General features: G+C 45.6%; 1 protein-coding gene across 2 annotated transcripts in view; it reads left to right on the top strand.

Annotated features, from left to right (window-relative positions):
- CHST15 (carbohydrate sulfotransferase 15) overlaps positions 1-18,592 on the top strand; it is a 104,417-nt gene that overhangs the window by 12,759 nt on the left and 73,066 nt on the right. Inside the window, exon 1 of one of the 2 annotated variants that reach the window (XM_040361347.1) lies at positions 9,125-9,259. The exons of the other annotated variant lie outside the window; for it this stretch is intronic. The gene's annotated coding sequence lies outside the window, so the exon portion shown is untranslated. Of the gene's footprint in view, positions 1-9,124; positions 9,260-18,592 lie in introns of those variants that run through there. 2 annotated transcript variants of the gene reach the window in all.

Here is an 18,592-nt window from a genome sequence, read left to right as displayed (position 1 = left end):
AATAGACTGGTGAAACGGTTCTGTAATCTGGAGCGGCCAATCACAGGCTCCTTTTTATCCCTTTGCAAGATGTCCCCACTGCTCCGCTCCACCTCTCAGTGCCCATCAGAGCTGCATATCAGTGCCCATCAATTCTACATATCAGTGCCGCCTCATCAGTTCCCGTCAGTGAAGGGGAAAACACAATTTTATGACAGAAACAAAAAAATAATTTTTGTTTTTCCAAAAATGCTGGTCTTTTTTAATTTGTTTAGCAAAAAATAAAAACCGCAGAGGTGATCAAATACCACCAAAAGAAAGCTCTATTTGTGGGAAAAAAATGATGAATATGTAGTTTGGGTGCAGTGTAGCATTTAGGCTCCATTCACATCTAGGCGGACAAAATCGCAGCGTTTTGTCCCGCGAATTGCGGCGGCAAATAGCGGCGTTTTGTACCGCGATTTGCGGCGACAAAACGCCGCGATTGTCCGCCTAGATGTGCCCCTCTATGGAGATGGTTCCCGAACGCCAAAAGCCGCCTGAAAAAAAGGTCCGGGACCTTTTTTCAGGCGGCAGGCGACAGGCGTCCGGCGTTCGGCGTGGAGATGTGAACCATCTCCATAGAGGGCAATGTGTTTTCATCCCTCTGGCGGCAGCGGCGTCACACTACAGGCGACAAAACGCCTATGGTGTGAATGGGGGCTCAAAGTGTGACGGCGCTGAAAGCTGAAAATTGTCCTGGGCAGGAAGGGGCGAAAGTGGCCCAGAGGCGATTCAGTTTGCATGTGCCGCGCTATATAAGTTTTTTCATTCATTTCATTCATTCATCGAAGTGGTTAAACGACCGCCGCATGTACATATACGTCGGCAAAATGGCACGGACAGGCAGAACGACGTGCCCGCACGTCGCTGCCTTTCCGCGGGTCGGGGGTCCGATCGGGACCCCCCCGGTACATGCAGCGGTCGGTAAGCCTCAGGGAGCGATCCGGGATGAGGGCGCGGCTATTCGTTTCTAGCCGCCCCCTCGCGATCGCTACCCGGAGCTGAAGAACGGGGAGAGCCGTATGTAAACACGGCTTCCCCGTGCTTCACTGTGGCGGCGCATCGATCGAGTGATCCCTTTTATAGGGAGACTCGATTGATGACGTCAGACCTACAGCCACACCCCCTACAGTTGTAAACACACACTAGGTGCACCCTTACTCCTACAGCGCCCCCTGTGGTTAACTCCCAAACTGCAACTGTCATTTTCACAATAAACAATGCAATTTAAATGCATTTTTTGCTGTGAAAATGACAATGGTCCCAAAAATGTCTCAAAATTGTCCGAAGTGCCCGCCATAATGTCGCAGTCACGAAAAAAAAAATCGCTGATCGCCGCCATTAGTAGTAAAAAAAAAAAATAATAAAAATGCAATAAAACTATCCCCTATTTTGTAAACGCTATAAATTTTGCGCAAACCAATCAATAAACACTTATTGCGATTTTTTTTTACCAAAAATAGGTAGAAGAATACGTATCGGCCTAAACTGAGGAAAAAAAATGTTTTTTTATATGTTTTTGGGGGATATTTATTATAGCAAAAAGTAAAAAATATTCATTTTTTTCAAATATGTCGCCCTATTTTGTTTATAGCACAAAAACTAAAAACCGCAGAGGTGATCAAATACCACCAAAAGAAAGCTCTATTTGTGGGGGAAAAAAGGACGCCAATTTTGTTTGGGAGCCACGTCGCACGACCGCGCAATTGTCATTTAAATCGACGCAGTGCCGAATCGCAAAAAGTGCTCTGGTCTTTGACCAGCAATATGGTCTTTGGCTTTAGTGGTTAACTTTTTTTTTTTTGCTTCTGCTATTTATCACTATTTTACCTTTTTTAAACAGATTTCTAGATTTCTGTTTTTTCTTTTGTAGAATATGTAAAACAATGGCATGTACTTGCAAGAAGTCGCAGGTCTCGGCGAACCTTGCCGTTATTTGTGCACGTTGCTCCTGAGTTTTTTTTTCCCCTTCGTAACGGTTTCCTATGCAAACATACAATTTGCTCACAGACTTGCTCTTGTTACCCCGGTGACACGGAACTCTTTCCTCTAGACCTTGTTGGCAATGTTTATTTATTTCTGCATCCCATTCCTGAGTTCACATGCACTCAATAGGCTCTCTATATCCTGCGTTTATCTTATTGCAGGATGAGCGCAGATTTTTTCCACCACCCGGCGCTTGATCCATGCCAATCCATGCAGAGGTATATCCCCTCTCCTGAGCTCACCTCTGCGCGGTCTGCCGCTACCAAATACACTGAGACAGTCGATGATTGTAATAGGATTACTACAAGTCTTTGGTGCCCTATAAATCTTATGGGGTCTGTTTAGAAGATTATATATACCGTATTTATCGCGGTATAACGCGCTCCCCTAAAGTTGACCCGAATCCTGTGGAAAAAAAGTTTTTTTTGTACTTACAGTTTTGGTGTCTTGCGCGGCGTCCATCGGCGGCCTCGTCGGGTCCGGCGTTCGTCTGCGGCTTCGTGGTGTCCTCTTCGGCGGCTCCGGCGTCCTTCTGCGGCTTTGGGTGTCCTTCTGCGGCTTCGGGTGTCCTTCTGCGGCGGGTCCGGTGTCCTCTTCGGCGGGTCCGGCGTCCTTCTGCGGCGTCCTCGCGTCCTCCCCGCTCGTTTCCCGCGCCGAGTTTGAATACTGCGCCGACATATACAGAGCGCAGTACACTTGTGTATTGTCGGGAATGCTCGGCTACCCGCGCTGACGTCCTGTACCTCCAGGACGTGAGCGCGGAAGGAGCCGAGACTGCCCGACTATACCCGAGTGTACTGCGCTCGGTATATGTCGGCGCAGTATTCAAAACTCGGTGCGGGAAAGCGGGTATCGGCATATACCGTGCACCCACGATTTTGCCCTAAATACGGTACTTTCACAGCTGACCAGAGCAGCCGTATTGGAGAAATGCCAAACAGAGTCTCATCTTATAATATTAATATTTATGGAGACGCTCAACAAGTTCAAAAAGTTTATGGCTGCATTCACACCTAAGCGTCGGTCGTTTTTTCGGGCGTTTTTTTTGGGTGTTTTGTCGCGTGTATTCATGCTTATTTGCGCGTTTGCATACAGCGTCGTCCGATGTTTTTGTGCTTCAACGTTTTTTATTTTAGCCAATAGGAAAAATGATCATCTTTTCATCACTTGTTGGTAGATTTTTTAACCTCTTCCCCACCGCGCCATAGACAAAAGATGTCTACAGCGCGGTGGAGTTATTCTGGGAGGACGTCCCTGGGACGTCCTCCCAGAATCCTTCACTCGCGTGCCCCCCGGAATCATCTGTGAGCACCGGGTCTAGAAGACCCGGCGCATCACAGATCGTGGTAAATCGCCGCTGATAGCGGCGGTTTACCACGTGATCGCTCTGTCAAATGACGGAGCGATCACTTGTAAACAAACCGGGGTCATGTCATGACGCCGGTTCCTCCCTCTCCTCTCTGTACCGATCGGTACAGTGTGAGAGGAGAGGGGGGAGAGCGGAGGCAGCAGCAGCTGCTGTGGGCTGGATCTGTGACAAATGCAGTCACAGATCCAGCCATCCATCCCTCCCTGTGCAATACTCTGCAATAACACCCCCATACTCTGCAATACCCCCATACCCCCCATACTCTGCAATAACCCCCCCATACTCTGCAATAACCCCCCCATACGCTGCAATAACCCCCCCGTACGCTGCAATAACGCCCCCATACTCTGCAATAACCCCCCCATACTCTGCAATAGCCCCCCCATACTCTGCAATAACCCCCCCATACTCTGAAATAACCCCCCCATACTCTGCAATACCGCCAATACTCGGCAATACCCCCAATACTCCGCAATACCCGATAATATGACAGAAACAAGATTTTTTTTTACAGAATTGTCAGTGTTTTTTCTTTTTTAGCGCAAAAAATAAAAAACCCAGAGGCGATCAAATACCACCAAAAGAAAGCTCTATTTGTGGGGAAAAAAGGACAAAAATTTCAGATGGGCACAATGTTGTATGACTGAGTAATTGTCATTCAAATTGTGAGAGCACCGAAAGCTGAAAATTGGTCTGGTTAGGAAGGGGGTTAAAGTGCCCAGTGGTCAAGAGGTTAAATCTTCTGCCTGGGTGAAAAGTTCTATTGATTAAAGCGACGAAACGCCCGTAGCAAACGCTCGTTGTTGCGCAAGTCGCTTGAATCGAGCGTTTCCATTACTTTCTATGGGAAATGGAAACGCTCAAATATGCCCAAACCGCCCGATACACGAGACAAAAAAGGGTCCGGAACTTGTTTGAGCTTCAGGCGTTCGGCGTCAGGCGTATCGGCGTGCAGATGTGAACCATCTCCATAGGGTATAATGTATTTTTTCCCCTCTAGCGTATTTGAGCGTCGCGCTTCAGGCAACAAAACGCTCAGGTGCGAATGCAGCCTTAGCCCCCATTCACACCTAGGCGTTTTGTCGCCTGTAGTGTGACGCCGCTGCCGCCAGAGGGATGAAAACACATTTCCCTCTATGGAGATGGTTCACATCTCCACGCCGAACGCCGGACGCCTGACGCCTGCCACCTGAAAGAAGGTCCCGGACCTTTTTTTCAGGCGGCTTTCGGCGTTGGGCTAGGAGATGGGAACCATCTCCATAGAGGGTGTAATCTTGGGGCACATCTAGGCGGACAATACCGGCGTTTTGTCGCTGCAAATCGCGGTACAAAACGCCGCTATTTGTACCGCGATTTGCGGCGACAAAACGCCACAAATTTGTCTGCCTAGGTGTGAATGGGCTCTTAGGCCACAAAAAAAAAGGAAGATTTTTTTGGCAGTATCCATAAAGTTCTGGACCCTTTTTTGTCGGGCGTATCGGGCGGTTTGGGCGTATTTGAGCGTTTCCATTTCCCATACAAAGTAATGGAAACGCTCGATTCAAGCGACTTGCGCGACAACGAGCGACAACGAGCGTTTGCTACGGGCGTTTCGTCGCTTTAATCAATAGAACTTTTCACCCAGGCAGAAGATTTAAAAAATCTACCAACATAGCAACAAGTGATGAAAAGTTGATAATTTTTCCTATTGGCTAAAATAAAAAACGTTGAAGTACAAAAACGTCGGACGACGCTGTATGCAAACGCGCAAATAAACATGAATACGCGCGCGACAAAACGCCGGAAAGAAAACGCCTGAAAAAAGGACCGAACGACCAACACTCAGGTGTGAATGCAGCCTAATTTTCTTTAGATGGGTCTCCTGCCTCTTGATGCCTAGTTGAACTCTTCTTGCGTGTTGTCTACACGTGTTCCACCCAAAATTAGTGTATGTAATGGGATTTGTGTCAAGCATTTGTGGTCTTTGTTTACATGCCCATTGTAAAGCCCTCACTGAGCATTCATGTATATCCATGTGGAGGGGGGGGGGCATGATTAGTGGCTGACCCATGTAGGTGACTGATCCACCTGGTAGGTATTGGTAGGACCTATAGTCACCTATAGTGAAAAGTTGGAATGGGTGACTTTTTCACCCAGGGTGCCTTGAGGTTTCTTCAGGGGCTCCTTGGCAAATACCTAAAAATTGCCAAAAGGTCAGCGGGTGAATAAAGCCTTTCTTAAGCCTCATACACACGATCAGACTTCCAATGAACTTTCCCGTGAACTTGGTATGCATACACACGGCAGGACTTTTTCAGCCAACAAACACAAACGTAGTGGCGTAATAGACGTACTACATGGTTTTTCTGCTCTTTACCGCCACCCTTTGGGCAACTTCTGCTATTGTTTTCTGATCTTTAGCATTGGTTCTGAGCATGCGTGTTTGTACTTTGGACTTGTGTACACACAATCGGATTAGCCGACGTAGGACATTTATTGCCAGAAAGTTGCCTGCATATCATTTTTGTTTGACCCTCCCTGCCTCTCTCCATCAGCTTAGGGGTCTCATTAGCTGAGGGAGTACAGTACCAGTTTGCAAAAGTGTATTTGCTTTGAAGAAATAAATCACCTCTAATGTTGGGTGTCCTACATCTTTGGATGTATTTGTGTGATCTAAAATTATTAGAATAGTTTTTACATTTTAGAAAGGGGTGCCTCAAGACTGTTTATAATTTTGGTGGGTGCCTCAAGACTGTTTATAATTTTGGTGGGTGCCTCAAGACTGTTTATAATTTTGGTGGGTGCCTCAAGACTGTTTATAATTTTGGTGGGTGCCTCAAGACTGTTTATGATTTTGGTGGGTGCCTCAAGACTGTTTATAATTTTGGTGGGTGCCTCAAGACTGTTTATAATTTTGGTGGGTGCCTTTAAGACTGTTTATAATTTTGGTGGGTGCCTCAAGACTGTTTATAATTTTGGTGGGTGCCTCAAGACTGTTTATGATTTTGGTGGGTGCCTCAAGACTGTTTATGATTTTGGTGGGTGCCTCAAGACTGTTTATGATTTTGGTGGGTGCCTCAAGACTGTTTATGATTTTGGTGGGTGTCTTAAGACTGTTTATAATTTTGGTGGGTGCCTCAAGACTGTTTATAGTTTTGGTGGGTGCCTCAAGACTGTTTATAATTTTAGGAGGGAGCCTCAAGACTGTCCATTATTTTAAAGTGTGCCTCAATACTGTCTATAGTTTTGGTGGGTGCCTCAAGACTGTTCATAAATAAATTTTGGAGGGTGCCTTGAGATTGTCCACAATTTGAAAGTGTGCCTCAAGAGACTGTCTATAATTTTGGAGGGTGCCTCAAGACGGTCCATAATTTTAACCACTTCCTTACTGGGCACTTAAACCCCCTTCCTGCCCAGAGGACTTTTCGGCACTGTGTCGATTTAACTGACAATTGCGCGGTCGTGCGACGTGGCTCCCAAACAAAATTGGTGTCCTTGTTTTCCCACAAATGGAGCTTTCTTTTGGTGGTATTTGATCACCTCTGCAGTTTTTATTTTTTGTGCTATAAACAAAAATAGAGCGATAATTTTGAAAAAAATAATATATTTTTTACTTGTTGCTATAATAAATAGCTCAATTTAAAAAAAAAAAAAAAAAAAAATTTCCTCAGTCTAGGACGATACGTATTCTACATATTTTTAGTAAAAAAAAAAAAAATCGCAATAAGCGACTGGTTTGCGCAAAAGTTATAGCGCCTACAAAATAAGGGACAGAATTATTATTTTTTATTATTTATTTTTTTACTAGTTATGGCGGCGATCTGTGATTTTTATTGCGACTGCGACATTATGGCGGACACATCGGACACTTTTGACACATTTTTGGCACCATTCACATTTATACTGCAATCAGTGCTATAAATATGCACTAATTACTGTATAAATGTGACTGACAGTGAAGGGGTTAACACTAGGGGGTGAGGAAGGGGTTAAATGTGTACCCTATATAGTGTTCTAACTGTGTGGGGGAAGGGGGGTGACTCGGGGGGTGACCGATCTGTGTCCCTATGTACAAGAGACACAGATCGGTCTCCTCTCTCCCTGACAGCACGCTGTCAGTGTGAGAGCCGGCAATGAGAAATGATCTCATATGTTTACATATGAGATCATCTCTCATTGGTCGCACAGATCGCCTACCGAACGGCCACTCCAATTGGCCGTTCAAGCCGATCTGTGATTGGCTGTGTCCAAGGGACACGGCCAGCACAGAAGTTCCCCGCTGCGCGCTCGGGAGCGCGCGCGGGGAACGAGGAAAGGGGCGGACGTAAAAACACAGCGCCCCAGAGAAGTAGAACCACCCTGCGGCCGTATATAGTCGTACGGCCGTCGGGTAGTGGTTAAAGGGTGCCTCAAGACTGTTTATAATTTTGGAGGGTGCTTTGAGATTGTCCATAATTTGAAAGGGTGCCTTGGTTAAAAAAAGGTTAAGAAACTTGCCTTATCTGATTTGATTTTTAAGGTACAGTTTCCAGATTTGGCACCCTGAGATACCTACACATGCCTGTAGAAGCTTTCAGTCTCTTGCACCTCCGGAATACTGAGCTTTTCTGATGGTATCCTTATGTATGCACTTTCCTTTTTGTTTTAAGAAAATTACAAGAGAGTGACGACAACATGCATGGCATCCTACATCCATTGCAAATCAGAGTATAAAAGAACAGGAGTACAAGAAAATTGTCATGGTCCCGTATTCAGTATCGATACCAAGTCACAAATAGAGACATAAAAAGGATACATTGTCACTTGGTGTCCTAAGCTACAGTACCTGTCACCGAGAATGTGTTTGAGCACCCTGTCCCCATGTTGATGAGGACAGGGCCCCTTCCCGACAACCCTGGCCGTTGGTTGTCGGGGTCTGCGGGCGGGAGGCTTATCGGAATCTGGGAGCCCCCTTTAATAAGGGGGCCCCCAGATACCGGCCCCCCACCCTAAGTGAATGAGTATCCGATAAGACCCCCGCCCGCAGACCCCGACAACCAATGGCCAGGGTTGTCAGGAAGAGGACCTGCCCTTATCAACATGGGGACAGGGTGCTCTGGGGTGGGGGGCGCAGTGTGCCCCCCTGCCCCAGAGCACCCAACCCCCCCATGTTGAGGGCATGCAGCCTGGTACAGCTCAGGAGGGGGGGGCGCTCGCTCGTCCCCACTCCTTTCCTGGCCGGCCGGGTAGCGTGCTTTGGATACGGGTCTCGTATGGATTGTAGGGGGACCCCCTACGTCGGTTTTGCGGCGTAGGGGGGGTCTCCTTACAACCCATACCAGACCTAAGGGCCTGGTATGCTCCTGGGGGGGACACATGTCGGTTTTTTATTTAAAAATTGGCGTGGATTCTCCCTCTCAGGAATGCATACCAAATGCCGCACCTAGAATTGGCGGGAATCCAAGTCGGATCTCCCGTCGCTTCTATGACGGCTTTGTCTCCATCGCGGCCAGCTCGGCGCTGGCTCCCGCGATGGGGCTCGTAGGTGGTTAATCTCGCCGAGAAAGGGAGCGAGATTGACACAATATCGCGGTCACCCACTGTATAGGTCCATGCTGGACTAAGAATAGAATGGGAGCACGAGTAGGATATATTTAGCAAAATGCATGACTGGGGATATATTGAAGGTGTCCTTCTGCACTCGTGATGAAAGGCAGAAATGAGTCGGCAGGCTTTAAAACTGCTAGTAAGTGTTGGAGCTTTGCCTGATCAGGATTCCCCTGGCATTCGGGCAGAGTAGAGGACATTGAAAGCTGCTGGAGATACTTGGGATTGCCTTTTACATCTGTCAACAGTCTTTTCTTTATTTTTCTTCCTAATGTATCAAAGCCATTGTTTCTAATCAGGGCTGGTGCTTGACCAGGGGTAAGCAACCTTTTGAGCATAGTGTGCTGAAAAAATGTTTTCAAAGAAATTGAACGTGCCGATTTATAACTATAAAATGTCAACTTCACTCTTTTTTAAAATAAAGTAAATGCTGTAAACTACTTGAGTAGTAGTGAGAAATTAACATCCTGCATTCTCATGTCTCAGATCAGCCCCAATTCATGCAGCTTCACACCTCAGATCACTGTACCCCAATCTCAATGCTCTGTCTAATTGGGCATCTATGTGGCAGAAGAGGTTTAATGCTGATAAATGTAAAGTTATGCACTTGGGGGGCTAAGAATATGCGTCATAAATACTAGGGGGAGTACAACTGGGGGGGATCTGTAGTGGAGAAGGATCTGGGGGTTTTAGTTGATCATAAGCTCAATAATAACATGCAACGCCAAGCTGCGGTTTCCAAACCGAGCAAAGTCCTTTCTTGTATTAACCTCCCTGGCGGTATGATTCTGTCTGGAATTACGTACCAAAAGCGGTACAATTATTTTTCTGTTTACAAACGGTTTATTGAAAAATAAGTCTCAATACAGATTTAACGTACATTGGCAAGAAGTACATAAATAAAAATGTAAATATATATACCTATACATATACACACATATACTCATCAGCAGTAAGTAACTATGAAACATAAGCATAGCAGTTATTCGGGAGGTGGAAAAGTAGGACATTGTATGTATAAAAGGTCACCCGGAAGCAGTATACCGTGAAGTAAGAATCTTATGAAATAATTTTATGGCCGATAGAAGGAGGTAAAAAAAAAAAAAAAGGAGGAAGGGGGGGGAATAACAGGCTCACATCTTACTTTAATGAATCAGCAGAGATAGGTCCCACGGTTTCCATTTCTGATCGTAGATGTCCATAGTATCATATAAGGTGTGGTGGATGCGTTCTGCTAGTTTGATGGACAACATACGATCCATAATTTGGGACCATGGTATAGTAGAGGAACGCCAGTTGAGAGCTATAGCCCAGTGTATTGAAGTGAGCAAGGTGTGTATTAGCCTGGTGTGGGCTATAGGAATGTCAGGGATAGGATAAAAAAGGAGACACATTTTAGGTGTCAGATCTATTCTTTTACCTATTATTTGTTCTATTTTGATACTGACCTGTTGCCATGTATTTTTGAGGTGTGTACAATCCCAGAAGGTGTGTATGAGGGAACCCTGTACTGAGCAACCTCTAAAACATAAGGGAGAGGTATCAGGATAGAATGTATTAATTCTGTCAGGGGTGAGGTACCATCTATATTGAAGTTTTATAGCAGATTCCCTAATAGAGGATGTTTTGGTGCATTTTCTTAGGTTGTTTGTCATGCTATCCCATTGATCAGTAGAGAAGGATTCATCAAGATCTGATTCCCATTGCAACATTTGGCGTGTTTTGTCTGGTAGGTTGTGTTCATTTAGGTCTCTATAAATTCTGGATATCAAGCCCCTATCTCGAGGAGAAGTAAGACAAATCTTTTCAAATGTTGTGAAGGGGGTTTGGAGGATAAGAGAAAAGTTTTTTTGATAGAATAGTTTGATATTATTGTAGTCTGAGAGTTCGGTATCTTTAAGTTTATATTCTGCTTGTAAATCTAAGAATGTGCGAAAGGTATTGTTTTTGGTGAATGCTTTTAGGTTAGACAGATTGAGGAGTTGCCAAACAGCATATTGGTTAGTGTGTATGTCAGGGGGGGTAAATAGGGGGTCCCCCAGGAAGGAAGCTAGGGGGGAGATCTCTGAAGAGATGTTAAATTTATGTTTATGTCTGTGCCACAATAGTAGGTCCTGATGTACCACTCTGTTAAGGTGGCCCATTCTTTGAGTTTTAATAGATTTGGACCATAGAAGGCCTTGGAGGTGGAACGGTAGGACAGATTGTTCCTCAAATTCTAGCCACGGGATATGATTGGAAGGGGCATACCATTGTGCGAGTTGTGTATATCTGGCTGAGAGATAGTATAGCCATAAGTTGGGGATACTCAACCCACCCTTTGACTGAGGTCTAAACATCAGAGCGTAACCAAATCTGGGTTTTTTATTTTGCCATATGAACTTATTTATATCTCTCTGTACAGAGTCTAGGGTGCTTTTAGGTACCAGGATAGGGAGTGCTCTAAAAAAGAATAATAGTTTTGGTAGTATAACCATCTTGGTAGCAACAATCCTGCCCATAAAAGAAATATGGAACGCTGACCATGATTTAAGTAAATCTCTGATGCTTTGGAGTAATCTAGGGTAGTTTTTGTGGTATAGAGTCCTGTAGGATGGGGTGATATGGATGCCCAAATATCGGAAGGAGTCTAAACTCCATTGGAAGGAAAATTTCTCTTTTAATAAGACGGTCAGATCAGGGGAGCAATTGATTGGGAGGGCAGAACATTTAGATAGATTTATACTTAGTCCTGAGAGGTCATGAAATGTATCTAATGTCTTGATTAGGATTGGTAGCGAAATTAGCGGATCAGTGAGGAATAAGAGAACGTCATCAGCATAGAGGCTTAACTTAAATTCTTTCGAGCCTTTGGTGTACCCTTTGATGTCGGTATTGCTGCGGATGGCACAAGCAAGGGGCTCAATAGCGAGGGCAAATAGAAGAGGGGATAAGGGGCAGCCCTGTCTTGTGCCCTTACTTAGTGGGAAAAATTCTGAGTTGTGGCCGGGGAGCCTGATCCGGGTGTGTGGGTCGTGATATAGTGCTTTGAATCCGTGGAGAAATTCATCACCTATACCGTATCTGGGGAGTAGTGTGTTTAGGTAGGACCAACTGACGCTATTGAAAGCTTTATGAATATCTAAACTAAGTAGAAGTGTGGATCTTGCATGAAGGTTGGAATCTTGAATAATGTTTGTTGCTAATCTTATATTATCTGTAATTTGCCTGTCTGGGATAAAACCTGATTGATCTGGGTGAATAAGGGGTGAGATGACTGAGGCCAATCTATCTGCTAATATTTTACCAAAAATTTTTAGGTCATTGTCTATGACTGAGATCGGGCGGAAGTTCTGTGGGGTTGAATGATCAAGGAAATTTGGCGTTTTATACTGTAGGTCTGTAATTCTTAGGAATAACTCACTTAAATCTGACCAAACAAGAGTCTTGTAGGCATCCCGGGTATGATTTTTTTTTTTAAAACAAAATTATAAATTATAATATAATAAATAATTATAAATAATTATAACAAATAATAATATAATTATAATAAAAATTATTCAATAATGTAATCAACTCAAAATCACTGAAATTTGCTCAGTTGCAGAATTGTCGCTGTCATTACTTTTATTTTTTTATGACGTATTTCCCCACAAATCGCTATCGCACAATTCTGCAAGTGATTATAATTTATTATCGCTGTTTTCTAGCTGCTCTAAAACCATTTTTGACATAAAGGGACACTTTTGGACAATCTACAGTTTTCAGGCAGAAAGAACAGTTTTTATTATATAAAATAACATGTAGGGCACTGGACAGACCACTAGGGACAAGGGGGGTGTGTATTTTTTACATACAGTACTGTAATCTATAAGATTACAGTATACTGTATGTATTGTGTTTGTTTACTTTTTTGAATTTGGCGCCGTTTTCCGCCCCTGTGCGTCGTAACGTCGCAGGGAACGGAGAGACTGTGAATCGAGCGAGGAGGACACCGCTCGCTCACACAGCGGGGAGGCATCGCAGGATCCAGGGACAAGGTGAGTAACTTGCCTGTGGATGCTGCGTAAGGTAAGCCGCGCCGCTGCACACTCTGCACATCCACCCCGAGCGTGACTCGGGGATACCGTTCTTAGCATAAAAAATCCACCCCGAGTCACGCTCGGGTTTACCGCTAAGGGAGTTAAGAGAGGTATGGACACCAGAGAGAGAGATATAATCCCCCCCCCCCTGTACAAAAAATTAGTAAGACATCATCTGGAATATGCAGTTCGGTTTTGGGCCCCAGTTCATGGAGGAGCTCAGCTATGAGGAAAGATTAGAGAAACTGAATTTATTCTCTCTGGAGAAGAGGAGAATAAGGGGGGGGGGATATGATCAACATGTACAAATATATAAGGGGGTCCATATAGTGAACTTGGTGTTGAGTTATTCACTTTACGGTCATCACAGAGGACAAGGGGGCACTCTTTACATCTAGAGGAAAAGAGATTTCATCTTCAAATACAGAAAGGTTTCTTCACAGCAGCTGTGAAAATCTGGAATAGACTCCCTCCAGAGGTGGTTCTGGCCAGCCCAGTAGATTGCTTCAAAAAAGGGTTCTGTACGTAATACTGTAACTGGGTAGTGACATTTATAGGTAGAGTTGATCCAGGGTAAATCCGATTGCCTCTCGGGGGATCAGGAAGGAATTTTTTCCCCTGCTGTAGCAAATTGGATCTCATGCTCTGCTGGTTTTTTTTGCCTTCCTCTGGATCAACTGTGGATATAGGGTTGGGTATATAGGATTCTATTTATTTATTTATTTTCCTTTTTATTGGTTGAACTAGATGGACTTTTTTCAAACACACTAACTACGTATCCCGTTCTTTAAGAAATCTGAACAAATTAAAAATGAGGATATTATTTTAAAATGATTATCCTGTAAACTTAACAACCACCACCAATAAACAGTATTAACCCTGTGCTCGGGATATCACAGTACCTGGTCCCTGACATCCCTTATGTATTTACCCAAACTATCTACTACATCAACTTGCACCAAGTCATCCAGGAATGCCGCGCACACACGGTCGTTTTTCATCATGAAAAAAAAACGAAGTTTTTCCAACTTCATCATAAAAAACGACGTTGCCCACACACCATCATTTAAAAAAAATGTTGAACAAAGCGCGGTGACGTTTGACGGCACTCTAAAGGGGAAGTTCTATTCGCCTTTGGCCTGCTTTAGCTGATTCCGTGTTAGTAAAAGACGATTCGCGCTTTTCTGTCTGTTACAGCGTGATGAATGTGCTTACTCCATTATGAACGGTAGTTTTACCAGAACAAGCGCTCCGTCTCATAACTTGCTTCTGAGCATGCTCGGGTTTTTTACGTCGTTTTAGCCCACACACGACCATTTTTTACAACCCAAAAAACGACATTAACCACTTCCATACGGGGCACTTACGCACCTTCCCGCCCAGGCCAATTTTCAGCTTTCAGCCATGTCGCACTTTGAATGGCAATTGCGCGGTCATGCTACACTGTACCCAAACAAAATTAGCGTTCTTTTTTCCCCACAAATAGAGCTTTCTTTTGGTGGTATTTGATCACCTCTGCAAATTTTTTTTTTGCGCAACAACTAAAAAAGGACTGAAAGTTTTGAAAAAAATTACGTTTTTATTTTTTTATGTTAATTTTTTTGTAAATAAGTACGTTTTCTCTTTCAATTACGGGCACTGATATGGCGGCACTGATGGGATGGCACTGATGGACATCAATGAGGTAGTACTGACGGGCACAGATAAGGTAGCACTGATTAGCGGCGCTGGTATGCGGCACTGATGGGCACACATAGTCGGCACTGATGGGCACACATGGGCGGCACTGATGGGCACTCATGGGCGGCACTGGGCACTCATAGGCGGCACAGATGGGCACTCATGGGTGGCACTTATGGGTGGCACTGATGGATACTTATGGGTGGCACAGATGGGCACTAATAGGTGGGCACTGGGCATGGATGGGCACTGTGGGGTGGCACTGATGGACACTGTGGGGTGGCACTGATGGACACTGTGGGGTGGCACTGATGGACACTGTGGGGTGGCACTGATGGACACTGTGGGGCGGCACTGATTTACCTATGTTGCCAGTCAGTGCCCATTTGTGGGCACTGATTGGCATCTTTTTTTTTTTAATGCTTTTTTTTTCGTTTTCCCTTCCCTGGTGGTCCAGGGTGGGCTTCCCTGGTGGTCCAGTGTGGCGATCCGAGGGGGGGCTGCACTGATAAACAATGAGCGAGAACCCCCCCTGTCAGGAGAGCCGCCGATCGGCTCTCCTCTACTCGTGTCTGTCAGACGCGAGTGAGGAAGAGCCATCAACGGCTCTTCCTGTTTACATCGTGATCAGCCGTGATTGGACACGGCTGATCAAGTGGTAAAGAGTCTCAGTGAGAGACTCTTTACCGAGATCGGTGTTGCGGGGTGTCAGACTGACATCCTGCAACAAGGATCGCCGCGATGCGCGCCCCCGGGGGCGCGCAGCGGCTCTGAATCCTGAGGACATCATATGACGTCCAGTCAGGATTCTACAACCACTTTGCCGCCGTCAATATGTCATTGGCGGGCGGCAAGTGGTTAAAAAATGCAGTATGTTTTTTTTTCGTTTTTCAGAAGTGATGTGAAGCCCACACACGATGATTTTAAATGACGTTTTTAAAAATGTCATTTTTTTTCATAAAATAACATGACACATTTGTATGGTCCTGCAATACGGTATGTAACAGATGATTCGCATGCACAGGGGTACATTTAAAGTTGGTGCAAACATTTACATGCATATTGTATACATTGACATGGGCTATTGCTTCGCTGCCTAGTAAATTCAGGGCCAGGGGAAGATGTATACATAAACAATGTGTAGGCGGCGGCGCCCCTGCCGCCGCAGAATGACCTCAGCCTTCAGCAATGAATGACTTAAGGCTGAGGTCATTCTGCGCCTGCAACGCTGCCTACACATTATTGATATTTACATTTCCCCTGTGATTCTGAATGACTCCAATGAGTCTTTCACTAGTCACTGGTGGTGGCTCGGAATGACCTGAACCAGAATAAACGGAATTCTGCAGCTGCCACTGCCTAGTGAGTGGCTCATCCAAGTCAATCATTGGCTAGGGGGAGATATAACCGAAGTGTAGTCTGTACAAGATGCCCATATTCATCTCTGCAAATGCAGACATAAGCATGTGTATGTCTGTATCAGTTAACCACTTAAGCCCCGGACCTTTAGGCAGCTAAATGCCCAGGCCAGGTTTTGCGATTCGGCACTGCGTCGCTTTAACAGACAATTGCGCGGTCGTGCGACGTGGCTCCCAAACAAAATTGGCGTGCTTTTTTCCCCACAAATAGAGCTTTATTTTGGTGGTATTTGATCACCTCTGCATTTTTTTATTTTTTGCGCTATAAACAAAATTAGAGCGACAATTTTGAAAAAAAATGCAATATTTTTTACTTTTTGCTATAATAAATATCCCCCAAAAACATATATAAACATTTTTTTTCCTCAGTTTAGGCCGTTACGTATTCTTCTACCTATTTTTGGTAAAAAAAATCACAATAAGCGTTTATCGATTGGTTTGCGCAAAATTTATAGCGTTTACAAAATTGGGGATAGTTTTATTGCATTTTTATCAATTTTTTTTTTTTTACTACTATTGGCGGCGATCAGCGATTTTTTTCGTGACTGCGACATTATGGCGGACACTTCGGACAATTTTGACACATTTTTGGGACCATTGTCATTTTCACAGCAAAAAATGCATTTAAATTGCATTCTTTATTGTGAAAATGACAGTTGCAGTTTGGGAGTTAACCACAGGGGGCGCTGTAGGAGTTAGGGTTCACCTAGTGTGTGTTTACAACTGTAGGGGGGTGTGGCTGTAGGACTGACGTCATCGATCGAGTCTCCCTCATAAAAAGGATCACTCGATCGATGCGCCGCCACAGTGAAGCACGGGGAAGCCGTGTTTACATACGGCTCTCCCCGTTCTTCAGCTCCGGGGAGCGATCGCGATGGAACGGCTATAAACGAATAGCCGCGCCGTCGTCCCGGATTGCTCCCCGAGGGAATCCGCCTGCCGCACGCAGCGGAGGGGGTCCCGATCGGACCCCCCACCCGCTAGAAGGCAAGGACGTATATATACTTTCTTCTGCCTGTACGTGCCATTCTGTGGACGTAAATAGTAAAAAATTTACGTTGTTTGCGTAAGTCGTTCGCGAATAGGGCTGGACGTAATTTACGTTCATGGCGCATGCGCCGTTCGTAAAAAACTTCAAATACGCGGGGTCACAGTTAATATACATAAAACACGCCCACATCATCCACATTTGAATTAGGCGGGCTTACGCCGACACAGATACGTTACGCCGCCGTACCTTAGGGCGCAAGTTGTTTCTGAATACAGAACTTGCGCCCTGAATTACGGCAGCGTAGATACGTTACGCCGGGCGGATAGATAGACCATTCTATCTGAATCTAGCCCAGAGTTATTTACATGCTGCAGGCAGAGACATCCCCTGCATACAGTCACCACCGCACCGAAAAAACCTACATAGCGTGGAGACCGGCAGAAGACGGAGAGTAGGGAAACCAGTGGCCCGGTGCCCTAGGTGGCTGCCTAGTTTTTCCTAGTGGCATGTAATTTTCAGTGTCTCAACATCATCTCCTAAAAATGGCCTAAAGAAATCATTTACTAGTTCATACTATCCTGAGAGTCACTTGTTGAGAGATTATTCTCTGGAAGATTTAATTTTGTGGGGATAAACCTAAAATGGGGAAAATCACTCAACAGCCTCGTAATCTCCTTATTTCATTCAAGTCTATGGAAGAGATTAATCACTCATACTTTTCCATGGTGAGTGGGACTGATAGACGGGGCTTTCGATGGTGACAGTGAATAGAAAGTATAGCCTGACTACCCTGTGCTGATCTGGATCAGTTTGGTATTCTGAATGGGGGACCTGAGCATTCATAGGCGTTGCTAGGGGGGTGCGGGGGGTGCGTTCCGCACCGGATGACACCCGCTAGAGGGGTGACACCATCCCGTTTTTTTTTTTTAGCTGACATGCCCAGCCTGCCCATGTGCAATCCCAGCCTGCCCTGTACCACCCCAGCCTGCCCTGTACCACCCCAAACAGCCCTATACCACCCAGCCTGCCCTGGACCCCCCCAAACAGCCCTGTACCACCCAGCCTGCCCTGTACCACCCCAGCCTGCCCTGTACCACCCAGCCTGCCCTGTGCCACCACAGCCTGCCCTGTACCACCCCAGCCTGCCCTGTACCACCCCAAACTTTCCCATGCCATCCCAACTTGCCCTGTGCCACCTTAACTTTCCCTGTATCCCCCCAAACAGCCCTATACCACCCCAGCCTGCCCTGTACCCCCCAAACAGCCCTGTACCACCCCAGCCTGCCCTGTACCACCCAGCCTGCCCTGTGCCACCACAGCCTGCCCTGTACCACCCCAGCCTGCCCTGTACCACCCCAAACTTTCTCATGCCACCCCAACTTGCCCTGTGCCACCCTAACTTGCCCTGTACCACCCCAATCTGCCCTATGCCACCATAACTTGCCCTATACCACCCCAACCTGCCCAATGCCACCCTAACTTGTCCTGTACCACCCCAACC

This window comes from Rana temporaria, chromosome 8, assembly GCF_905171775.1.
Source record: "Rana temporaria chromosome 8, aRanTem1.1, whole genome shotgun sequence".
NCBI classification, from domain to species: Eukaryota; Metazoa; Chordata; class Amphibia; order Anura; family Ranidae; genus Rana; species Rana temporaria.
This window is presented reverse-complemented; position numbering and strand designations above follow the sequence as displayed.